Raw genomic sequence first — 13,135 nt, forward strand, 5'->3', positions numbered from 1 at the left:
TCACTTAAGTGTTTAGAAACTGTATTTGAATGGGTCAAATAATTTTTGTCATGTTTGATGACAGCATTATCAGTCAAAACTGACTTTAAAGTGTCTTTTTGTAAACATATGTTTAATCTGTTTGTAATCTCAACAAGACTTATTATGATTATAACTGCATTTATACAGAGAGAGGAAAGAGGTGTTTGCAAACACAATTTTGTAGCTCAGTGTGTTACTGGGTCAATCAATTCTTACTCTGTCCCCGTTAGCTGCAACTATGTTCTAGAACTGTGAGGATAATAATTGTGTCTAGACAGAGAACAGTGAATTATATGAAACAGATATCAAACTCCAGCTGTTTAGATGCAACTGATGCAGAAGCAGCAAAAGTTTTGATACAACACATATCTTATTAGCGTGTCAGTGCTGTACACTAGTAATTTCTTTCAAGTTTGTACTGGTGTGTTGAACAAATCTTATCACTGCATTGCATTTCAGAAGTATGTTTTAGTTTTAAAGTTTATCTTGTAAGTGTTGATAGCATTATTTTATATGACCTTTTTTATAATCATACTGTGCCATTCATTTGTATTTATTTTAGTCTAATAAATGACAGATTAAGTTGCTAGTCAGGGCACAGGTGATGTTTTGGTTTATATTGAATTTTATTTTGTACACATGTAATGCCCATTTTATTTTTTACGCTTTTGTTTCATGTATGTTATGTTACATAGTGTCATCAAAATTAAGTAATACTTTTTTTTTTTTGCCTTTTTCCCCTTTCTTTCATGTTTGACTTTTTATATTTATAGGCAGTGTGTATACTTCCACTCTGAGCTCTCACGTTACACTTATTTATTAAATATGGGATGTGTATTGGCTTATTAGTGTAAAAGGTCATAGAATTTTATTTATTTAGTGTTTTCTTTATACGTGTACTTTAGATGTCATGTAAAATTATGTACTTTAATTCATGCACACTGCATATTTCATGAGTTTTGAATAGCATTGAAAGCACAATATCATGTTGAGACAAACCCCTCAAGTTAAGAAAATGTTTAGTAATTACTAATGGTTTTCTGAACTTAAAGGGTTCTATTGGAACCAGGCTCAGACCCTTAGTAGTGTATGTATGCTAAAGAAAATTAGATGAATGTTTCTCTTCAGCCAAGAGAATATCTTTTAGTGCAGAAAACAATCATGAATTAGATGTCCAAGCAGCATTATTGTGATAATTGAATAATTCAAATAAAGCTCAAAGGTTTTTTTTTTCATAAAATTCTGCCGTGTCTGAAGTGTTTATCATGTTTATTATATTTACATGAAAATTAAATATCTTACCTATGAAACACTGTTACACTCACATGCTCCATGAACACTGACCAACAGCATATATACTGCAGTTTGTTGTACAGTGCTTAAAATCACAGCATGCAACTCTATAACACTAAGTATCATGTTTGTTTGTTTTAATAAATCCAAATATACAGTATTCACATTTTGCAGTGATTTACAATGAAATCCAGTTCTGTTAGCAAGATGCTCATGTGGCAGAGTGTTAGTATGTTTAGGGTTGGCTTTGCAGGTATGTGCTAAAACTGTCACCAATGGCCAGGTCTAGATACTCTGGCTGCTCTGTGCAATCCATTTCCACTTCCACTATGAGCTTCCTGTGGTGTGCTGAAAGGGTCTTTCTCTTCCACAAGCTGGAGGGCCGCTTCTCCAGGCATGTCTTTATCATTTGAGACAGATCCTGCTGCAGATTCTGGAAGTTTTCCCTGCCGGGAGGAGAGTTCACAGTGATGAAATCTAAGTAACGAGTTCAAAGTCGAGTTTTAAGGATTAAAATAAGGATCATAAAATGGTCAAATCGCGCTGTTGGAGGTGATGGTAAATAGTAATGTTGCCCTGTAACTCCCGTCAACCAGTATGTTGTTTCTTTTCCTTTACGCTGTAGTGTATATGAGGACCAGTTCTGTTATTGTAACTAAAACTATTGAAAATGGTTTTCGATTATTTAAATAAAGGTGAAATAAAATAAAATATAAAACTTATAAAAAAACGTAATCTTTAAAAAAAAAAAAACTTCGAAAATTAAAAAAGTTGCCTCCACAAATAACTAAAATCATATAATATTAAGTTGAAGTACTAAAATTACTCAAACTGAAATTAAATTATTGCTATTTAGAAATATAAAAATAATAGAAATTACAAAAGTGCATGGAAAAATTACTATATAGGAGCAATATCACTCTCGTACTCGAGCGATATCGGCTCTATATCAGTATGGCTGTGATTAGGCCAGAGGCACGATGCCGCAGGCAGTCACAGCCGCTGATATAGAGCCGGTATCGCTCGAGTACGAGAGTGATATTGCGTTTATACAACAGTTCGACGGAACATGTGTGTAATTAAACAAGAAACAACGGAGTGCCTAATAAAACCCTCTTTTGTGCGGAACTACTTCCTTCCGCCACGGATTCAAAGCTCAAGTTGACAGTTAACGCCTACTGTACTGGTATGGCTACAGGAACGCCCTTCTCTAATGTCCAAATTAGGCGTGGCGCCGCCATTGTGACCTTCTTCTTCTGTGGTTTTTGTCATCTTCTGATTGGTCAACTTCAGATGGATCGCCAGGTTTGCCATCCGCCATAAAACGTTATTATTAGAAGAAGAAGAAGATGGATCGCCAAATCGTCTCGTTCAACCGCACATACGCCACGAATTTAAACCGACGGCGTCCGATTTTTTTTTTTGACATGTTTGAAAATTTTCGGGAGGACGGGAGGTGCTCCTAACGTTCTCGGATCGGCCCGTAATTCTTCTCACACGGTACGAGCCGCGCGACCATGCGAGCATCTGCGATTTTCTCCCGAGAGAAAAAAACAAATCGCCTGCGAGCTCGTACGACATCAAAAATCGCACCGTGTACGCCCGCCTTTAGGTAGCACTTGATAATTACAGACAGCTGTGTTGGAGTAGGTAGGTAGATCTCCAGGAACAGGATTGGGCACACCTGTTCTATACTATTGTATGAATGCAGTTTTCTACAGTTTTCTCTGAACACTCACCTGAAATGAATTATCCGTTTCAGTGCAGATGTTCTTCACCCCATCCTTCTCACTTTCATATCCTTCTCTCCTCTCTCGGTTTACACCTGGAAATGACATTATTAATGATTAATCTGACCACAAGCCTTTAGACAAACTGCTGTTCTAGCTGGTTTTAACATGTGTCTGATATTGACTGGATATTGAGCAATACTGATTTATAAAAATCATTTAAATTATTTTTTTGTTTACATGGCCAACAACAGATTTGCAGAACAATTTTGTTTTACTTGTTTTTGACAATGACAAATCATTGTGGGATTTAACGCTGAGTTTTATTTATAACACTTTTTAAATCATTTAGTTTCATTTTGTTGAATAAAGTTTATGGATTCAAGCAATAACTTACTTTAAGTGAAAGTGATGTGACGTGGAATTAGTGCTCTGCATTTATCCCATCCAAAGTGCAGTGATCGGTTCTGCGCAGATTTTGCTCATCTCAAACAAGCCTACTGTACTGGTATGGCTACAGGAACGCCCTTCTCTAATGTCCAAATTAGGCGTGGCGCCGCCATTGTGACCTTCTTCTTCTGTGGTTTTTGTCATCTTCTGATTGGTCAACTTCAGATGGATCGCCAGGTTTGCCATCCGCCATAAAACGTTATTATTAGAAGAAGAAGAAGATGGATCGCCAAATCGTCTCGTTCAACCGCACATACGCCACGAATTTAAACCGACGGCGTCCGATTTTTTTTTTTGACATGTTTGAAAATTTTCGGGAGGACGGGAGGTGCTCCTAACGTTCTCGGATCGGCCCGTAATTCTTCTCACACGGTACGAGCCGCGACCATGCGAGCATCTGCGATTTTCTCCCTAGAGAAAAAATCGTCTGCAAGCTCCTATGACAGCAAAAATCGCACCTTCTACGCCCGCCTTTAAAGCGGCTTTGACACAATCTGTATTGTCAAAAGCGCTATATAAATAAAGGTAACTTGACAAAAATAAAATCTTTATCTATCTAATTGTCGGTCTGTGGGGCGTATGTAATTGCACATGACAATATGTTAGTTCATAATTATATTTTAAGTAATTTTGTATAATCCACACATTTTTCATAAAACAACAGGTAAAACAACATAATTTGAATCTTTATAATGCAAATATAAAACCTTTTAGCAACTTTAAAGCTTCAGTCCCCGTTCATTGTACTTGTATGTATTAGAGCTACCAGCATATTATTCTGAAAAAGCACTTTTTGTGATTGAGTACAGAATTTTCATTTTTGGCTGAACTATCCTTTTACAATTAAACATCACATGTAACAACAAATGCATGCATGATGGGTAATCACCAGTAGGTGGCATTGATGATTGTGTATTTTTATGCAGCTTTCTATAAATCTTTCTCTCACCAGTACGATTAGAGCAGGAGCTTGTATAGAATGTGCACTTCTTTTCCAGGATAAAAATAAACCACCCTTTCACCTTTACTGGGAGTGAGAATTGTATTGAAGCCAAAGTCTGCAATCTTCACTACCATACGGTTATCAACCACGCAGACGTCCGTGGACTGCAATGATGCTTGCATGGACATAAGACATGCCCTGCAGGAGGGCAAAGAGTTCATACAAGAAACTATGTTAGTACAGTACATTCACATAACCATTTATGATACGTATATATCATCTCTAGTAGGTCAATATTAAACCATCCATCCAGACACAGCTAAATGCAAAGCACTAAATAATGCATTTTGAATTTAAAGGAAGAGTTCACCCAAAAATGAAAATTTTCTGAAAATAATCCACAATCGACACGACTCAAGTCCATTAATTAATGTTTTGTGAAGCAAAAACCTGCATCTTAAGAAATATTAAAAGAATCATTAAGGCTTTTTAACTTTAAAACGTTTATAATCCATAAAAACGCTTCCTCCAGTGAAAAAGTCCATCCTCTGCTGTCCTCTCACATTAAAACCCACCGACATATTTGTTTAGATCTGTTTTCAGTTGTAAACAGTGCTTGATCTGTGCATATTTCTCTCCTGATTCAGATGAGATGACTTTTCACTGGAGAGAGCAATATTATGGGTAGAGGACTTGTTGATTATTATGTTTTTATCAGCTGTTCGAACTCTCATTCTGACGGCACCCATTCACTGCAGAGGATCCATTGGTGAGCAAGTGATGTAATGCTAAATTTCTGATGAAGAAACAAACTCATCTACATCTTGGACGGCCTGAGGGTGAGTACATTTTCAGCAAATTTTACATTTTGGGTGAACTATTCCTTTGAACAATTTCTCCAGGCACTGCTATATACAAACAAACAAATAAATAAATAAATAATACATTTTGCTTTTCACTGGAGAGGGCAATATTATGGGTAGAGGACTTGTTGATTATTATGTTTTTATCAGCTGTTCGAACTCTCATTCTGACGGCACCCATTCACTGCAGAGGATCCATTGGTGAGCAAGTGATGTAATGCTAAATTTCTGATGAAGAAACAAACTCATCTACATCTTGGACGGCCTGAGGGTGAGTACATTTTCAGCAAATTTTACATTTTGGGTGAACTATTCCTTTGAACAATTTCTCCAGGCACTGCTATATACAAACAAACAAATAAATAAATAAATAATACATTTTGCATTAAAAAAATTACTAAATGAAGATATAAACACCTGTATCATTCCATTACCTTTGCAATGACATACATGACAGAGATCTTAAACTGCCAGTCCATGAAGGTCTCTTCTGGGTATGAAATCTTATCATTAAGTACATGCTAAAATAATAAATCAAAACATATTATAGTGTTTGTGTACTACATCAGAATTTAAGACACCTTTGATTTGATTAAACGAGGCTCATTGTAATACTCACTCTAAGGGATCCTCTCTCTTCATATTCAAACATGCCAAAATACTAATTGTAATACTCAATAAATTTGGTCAGGTAGTAATTATCAATTTTCAATAGCTGAAATGGAAGTGGCATTATGATATCGGTTGTGAACAAGAGAAAGTTACTATCTTTCTTAAGATAAAAGTTTTATCTTAAAATGATTCAATGCCAGTGTTTTATTATTCAGTGAAGAGAATGAAATCCCTACTGTGCTGAGCTCTATCCTCTGTCTTTCAGTGAAGCTTCCATCTGTGAGCCTTAATTCCATAAGGATAACAATCTATAAAGAAACCAACTTATTACAAAAACTCAGAGCAACAGAATAATTTTTGATAAAAGTGAGTAATTGTACAGTACTTTTTTATCGTAGCGTGCACAGCGTAGGATGAAGCTACTATTTTGTGTAGAGTCTTCCTCAATCTAATGACAAGAGATAAATATAAAAAATGATAAAGAAACATTTTAACATTTTAAAAACATTTACTTTTATAATAACTTTGATGCCAGTGCATTATCTTCAGACTGATCATATTCCACTCATTCGACTCTAAAGGCGTAATAGGCATACAGGCATACAGTTTGGATTGGCGGTATGGTTCTGTTCTAGGCAAGAACTCCCTGCGCAGGGAGAGCAGCGATAACCCCCCAGGGTAAACAGAACAGAACCAGCATAAATGTATTGCAGATATCGTTAAAGTTCAATAATGTTATGTACACATTTTAGAATTAGTCTGATTCAAAGGAGAATCAGAAGGCTGAATCCTGACTGACAGAGGAGGAGTTGGGGATGGAGGAGGGTAATTAGCTATTGAGCAATGCGAAAACTGCTGATAATACTGAGGGACCATATATATGAATGCTTAGATAGGTGTCGTATTCCCATAGGTTGATGGGGGATCAGCTGAGTTTTTTTTTTATTGGTCTTATGAAGTATTCTAATTTGTTGAGATAGTGAATTGGTGGGTTTTTGTTAAATGTGAGCCAAAATCATCACAATTAAAAGAACCAAAGACTTAAACTACTTCAGTCTGTGTGCATTGAATTTATTTAATACACGAGTTTCACAATTTGAGTTGAATTACTGAAATAAATGAACTTTTCCACGACATTCTAATTTATTGAGATGCACCTGTATATGTCTTTTATATTACATAACATTATATACAATTTTAAAGTCTATCATAAAAATATAAATTATTGCATTTAAAAAACCTATGATTACCTAAACAATGAGTGAAATAAATAAAGTCAATATTTAATGTGTGAAAATGAGCGTGTGGCAAAATTATGCAACAAAAATGAAAAATACACAATCGTAAAGTTTGCAGTTGGCAAGATTTTTTAATCATTTTTAAAGTCTCTTATACTCACCAAGGCTGCATTTATTCAATCAATAATACAGTAAAACCATAATATTATTAAATATTACAACAATTTCAAATAACTTTTTTCCATTTTAATATATTTAAACATTTAATTAAAAAAATTTACATTTGTTCCTGTGGCAAAACTGAATGATTCCATTACTCCAGACTTCAGTGTCACATGATCTTTTAAAATCATTCTAATATGGTGATATGGTGCTCCAAAAACATTTCTTATTATTACCAATGTTGAAAGCAATTGTCATGCTTAATATTTTTGTGGAAACTGATACACTTTTTTTCAGGATTCTTCAATGAATTGAACATTCAAAAGAACAGCATTTGTTTGAAATAGAAATCTTTTGTAACATTGTGAATGTCTTTACTATCACTTTTGACCAATTTAATGGATCCTTGCTAAAAGTATTAATTAAAAAAAATCTTACTGACCCCAAACTTTTGAACAATAATGTATTGTAAATGTACTGTATTTACTGATTGATATTTACATGTGTGTATTTAATATACACTACATGGCAAATGTATTAGCACACACCTCTTAATTATTTAATTCAGGCGTCTCAATCAGACCCAGTGCCACAGGAATATAAAATTAAGCACAGAGCCATGCAGTCTGCATTTCCAAACATTTGTGAACAAAAAGGGTTATTCTGAAGAGCTCAGTGAACTTTTGCAGGTGGTAAAAGTTCATCCCTGCTAGATATTTCACGGTAAGCTGTAAGTGTTATTATTGGAAAATAGAAACATTTAGGAACAGCAGCAACTCAGCCATGAAGCAGAAGACCCTGTAAAGTCACAGAGCAGCGTCACCGAGTCCTAAGGAACATGGTGCGTAAAATTTGCCAGCGCTCTGCTGATTCCATAGCTGAAGATATTCCATAGCTGTTCCAAAATTCCACTGGCATTAACAAAAACTGTGCGGAGGGAGCTTCATGGAATGGGTTTCCATGTCTGAGCAGCTGCATGCAAGCCTCAAATCACCAAGTTTAATGCCAAGAGTCAGATGGAGAGCTGTAAAACACGCTGCCACTGGACTCTGGAGCAGTGGAAACCTGTTCTGAGGAGTGATGAATCACACTTCTCTGTTTGGCAGTCTGATGCCTTAAATGAGTCTGATGTGGAAGAACTTGACTGGCCCGCACAGAGCTCTGACCTCAACTCAATCAAACACCTTTGGGATGAACTGGAGATTGCAAGCCAGGGCTTCTCATCCAGCATCAGCGCCTGACCTCACAACTGTGCTACTGGATAAATGGGCAAAAATTCCCATGGAAACACTTCAAAATTGTGTGGAAAGCCTTTCCAGAAGAGTGGAAGATATTATAGCTGCAACGGGGGACCAGCTCCATATTAATGTCTATGTATTTATAATGCAATGTTGGTGTAATACTTTTGTCCATATAGTGGAGGTAAAATGCAAGCTAAGAAATAAATATACCAAGGAAAATGACATTTCTGGCACAGAATGAATTGTGATTCTGTTTGAATTTCAGAATATGTTTTGACCTGTCAGGACATAAATTGGAGATAAATAAAAACGTTACCCACCGTGTTGTTACCAGAAGTGTCAATGATGTATTGTCTTGTGTTGTCTTGGCATTGTTAGCACCAGGACATTCTTCATAGCAGTGTTAGATGGCCCATTGTAATATCTGTCGCTGTGAGAGAAAGTTGGTATTGCTTCTGAATTTCCAGTCTTTGTAGACTTTTTAAATTAGGCTTTTTGAGATCAACACAGTTATATTACTCAGTTAGCTGGGAAGTGTCAATGGTGTATTGTCTTGTGTTGTCTTGGCATTGTTAGCACCAGGACATTCTTCATAGCAGCGTTAGATGGCCCATTGTAATATCTGTCGCTGTGAGAGAAAGTTGGTATTGCTTCTGAATTTCCAGTCTTTGTAGACTTTTTAAATTAGGCTTTTTGAGATCAACACAGTTATATTACTCAGTTAGCTGGCTATCCATGTACATTTAGTCATGAACAGTAGATATGAACTACATTATTAGCTCTCTAGATTAAAGAAAGCAAGAGTTGACTGACTTGTAAAGGTCAATCAGAAGAAAAGCGATTTCATTATCAGAGTCCACAGTGCCCTTCTTCAGATCCATGATGTTGTCAGGTGTGTCACATAAAATGACCACTGTAAAAAATCACACTGCAACTTTTCAGACTTTTGGAAGATTTTTGAATCTAAAAGTGGAATGTTTTGACCAGAGACACACACATTAAGGCATAAATTACCGTAAGTAAAACATTTACAAACTAAGGTTGTTATTTCCTTAATATTCAAATAAATCAAGGTCTCACAGTTACTCTCCCGGTCATGGCTTGCCAGAGCTGTACTGAGCTCTTCCTCTTTTCGCAGAATCACAATTTTCTGTAAACTAGGGGAAAAATTGCCTGAAGCCACCTCAAGAGCATTTATGTACCTACAGACAAGACCCAAAATCAAACAGAAAACCGAATGGGAATACCTCTTCTGTTGTTGAAAACTACTATCATACTGTCACTACATACTCACCAGAAACAGTCCTCTGTGTTATTCTGTTTCTTGTATATATACGCTGTTTTCCATAAAGGCTTGATATGATCTTGGAAATTCCAAAAGTAAAAGAAGAAGCTGGAGATTTTTCTTGCTGGAGGCAGAAGTCGAGTCAGAACTCTCTTGAAGTCACAAGACAATCCAAAGCTTCCGGCTGAGATGTTGAGGTTCAGACCAATCTCCAGACTACAAAAGTGATCACAAACATATCACATGTTCTTCTAAATACAGTAAACTCTGTTTCAAATTACACGAAAATTGCCTTGCTTTATGATCATTTTCTAAACTTACACTAACTTTTTCAGTCACTAAACAGCATATTTTTTAGTTTTAGTTTTGTTAGTCAACCGTACCTGCCTGGTAAGTAGACATAAACATTCATTATCCAATTCTTTAAATGGTTTGAGTTAATGACTCAAAGCTTAATGCATAACTCATATCATTACTTGATATACTTTTAAAAAATAATACTTACTACAGAAATAATATACTTTTAAAAATATGGTAACACTTTACAATAAGGTTCCATTAGTTAATGTTAGTTAATGTATTAAATAACATAAACAATGAACAATACATTTATAATTTATTAATCTTTAGTTAATGAAAATACAGTCGTTCATTGTTAGTTCATGTTAATTCACATTGCATTAACTAAATTAACTAAGCACAACTTTTGATTTTAATAATGCATTAGTAAATGTTGAAATTAACATTAACTAAGATTAATAAATGCTGTAGTAGTATTGTTTATTCTTAGTTCATGTTAACTAAAGTAGTTAACTAATGTTAACTAATGAACCTTATTGTAAAGTGCACTCAGTACTGCTAAATGTACTGAATGCATTTATGGCAAACTTAAATATACTTTAATGTAACTTCTATTGGAACATTCGTCATGTATTTAAATATATTTGTAATTACACATTTGTGTTGATGATGTTGCAATTTAGTATATTTAAAATATATTAACTTTAAATGTAATATTGAATAAAACACTACAGTTTAAATTATAATCATGTGCTTTAGTATGTTAGTCAAGACATCAAAATACGTCTTTTAAAGCACAACAAAAGATTATTAAAATATAATGATTTAAAATGACCTTTCAATTTGACATTATTATAAAGTACACTTTTTAAAAGTGTATTACAAAACTCATGAAAGCTGACTTTTATTTCATTTAAATTATATTATCTGCAAGTCCAGTTTTTTTTTTTAAATATACTTTTAAGATTTGAAATACACTACAAGTGCACATTTACAGTAACACGGTTAGATACAATTCTTTTTCACAAGGGATGAATACAATAACTGATTTAAAGTGGATTTCTAAGGATCTAGGCAGCATGGTCTAAAGCAAGAAACAAGGAAACGTACAATACAGACAAAGAACTGTAAAAGCAAAATCTAACATACTCAGCAGCCATTTGGAAAGTGTCATAAGTGCAGGTTGGTCCCAGCAGAGCACATCCCTCCTCCCCTGCATTCCAGAAATAATTAACAACAATCAGTGTGAAGACACTTTATATATAGTACAGTTTCTATAGAGTATGTCAACGGAATTACCAGAACTGACTGCAAGATCGTTTAAAATTCAGACCCCCTCACAGGGGCTACTGGTGCAGCATTTTTTTCAAGTAGTAAATGGTTTGAAACCCTCTGAAGTTAACAGAAAATTGGTGATTCCCCTTTAGAAAAACAAGTAGAAAAATAAACAAATAAATCCTTAAACAATTCAAATTGGATTCAAACTATAATATCAATTTAGCATATTGTAGTTAGTTGTCATTAATTAAAATCTTGTGTTTCTTTTGTTTAACATAATAACAAAGAATTTATACATAACCACAATCTCTAGTTTATATGATGTACTGCTCCCTCTAGTTGTCATTTGTGCACATGCCGCCCACTGAACACCCCACCCCTCGCTTCCTTTCCGCCAATAGATGGCACTACATGCCACTACACTATGCTTTGACACTGGTGAAAGTTTTACAATTTGGAACCGTTTTGAAGTTTTTGCCACTGGATAATAATACTATATGATATGTGTATTTCTTTTTCATTGTTTCATTGTTTCATTTTAAAGGGGTCATGTGATGCTGCTAAGAAGAACATTATTTTGTGTATTTGGTGTAATGAAATGTGTTGATGCGGTTTAAGGTTCAAAAAACACATTATTTTCCACATACTGTACATTATTGTTTCTCCTCTATGCCCCGCCTTTCTGAAACGCGTCGATTTTTACAAAGCTCATCGGTCTTAGTAACACTCCAAAGAGAGAGGAAAAATTGAAATCGCATCATATGACCCCTTTAATATTTATTTTAATTCCGGATAAAACATTTACTTTGGCATATTCTCACAGTTGAATTTTATCTTTATTAGCACTTCATTTTCATAACCTGGATGGAATTAAAAAAATGTTTTTTTTTTGTTTTTTTTTTATCTGTAAAACTGAAAGTAGAATATGTCAACTTAAAATATGCTTTAATGGATAAGAAACATTGAGGAAGAAAAAAACACAGCATTGATTATGTTATTTCAGTTTTATTAGAATTATCATAAGAAGCATTGTTCTTGACAAAATTAACTACTGTGATTTTGGGATTTGTAGCTTTCATACAGAAAACTAATATCAGTCCCATCAATCACAATTAAAGAAATGGAAGTTTCCAATGATGTACATTAATTGATTTTAGGAAATCAGTTTTACATAAATGACTTGAACATACACATCACAATGAACTCAAATGTCTCTGTACATAAAATGAAAATAAATACATTATTAATTACAAAATTACGAAATCTCAAACAAGGGCAACACTGCTGCTTTTGTTTCACAGTTATGTTATGTTCTGCCAATGCTATATTAAAGCTCATCTGACTTGCATCCCAAAACATTTTCCAAACAGACTTCTCACGACTTCCTGTTGCTAATTTGCCAGGCCGGAGAAAACAACAGTTGCATAACCCTAATTGCTATTCCATCCCTATCCTACTTACACACAACACCATTTTACACCAGCATGAGCACCTCGAGTTAAACTCCTCCTTTTATCTCTCCCTCTCTGCCTTTATTCTTCTGTTGGGCTCTGAATGTGTGAGCTAGGAGCTGATAACTTGCCCAGACCAGGTCTCGTGCTTCCTTCCGGAAGACAGGTTTGTGATGACCACCTCAACGGCTTGGAACTTTATGTTCTTGGGAGGAACAGGACACACTTTGTAGGTCACCTCATCCCCCTCCATTGGCACATATTCACC

The 13,135-nt window shown here is 34.9% G+C and overlaps 1 pseudogene; it reads right to left on the minus strand.

Annotated features, from left to right (window-relative positions):
* Positions 1-1,583: 1,583 nt before the first annotated feature.
* Positions 1,584-13,120, minus strand: LOC107692090 (heat-stable enterotoxin receptor-like; annotated as a pseudogene).
* Positions 13,121-13,135: the final 15 nt, after the last annotated feature.

This window comes from Sinocyclocheilus anshuiensis, unplaced genomic scaffold, assembly GCF_001515605.1.
Source record: "Sinocyclocheilus anshuiensis isolate Anshui unplaced genomic scaffold, SAMN03320099.WGS_v1.1 scaffold726, whole genome shotgun sequence".
NCBI classification, from domain to species: domain Eukaryota; kingdom Metazoa; phylum Chordata; class Actinopteri; order Cypriniformes; family Cyprinidae; genus Sinocyclocheilus; species Sinocyclocheilus anshuiensis.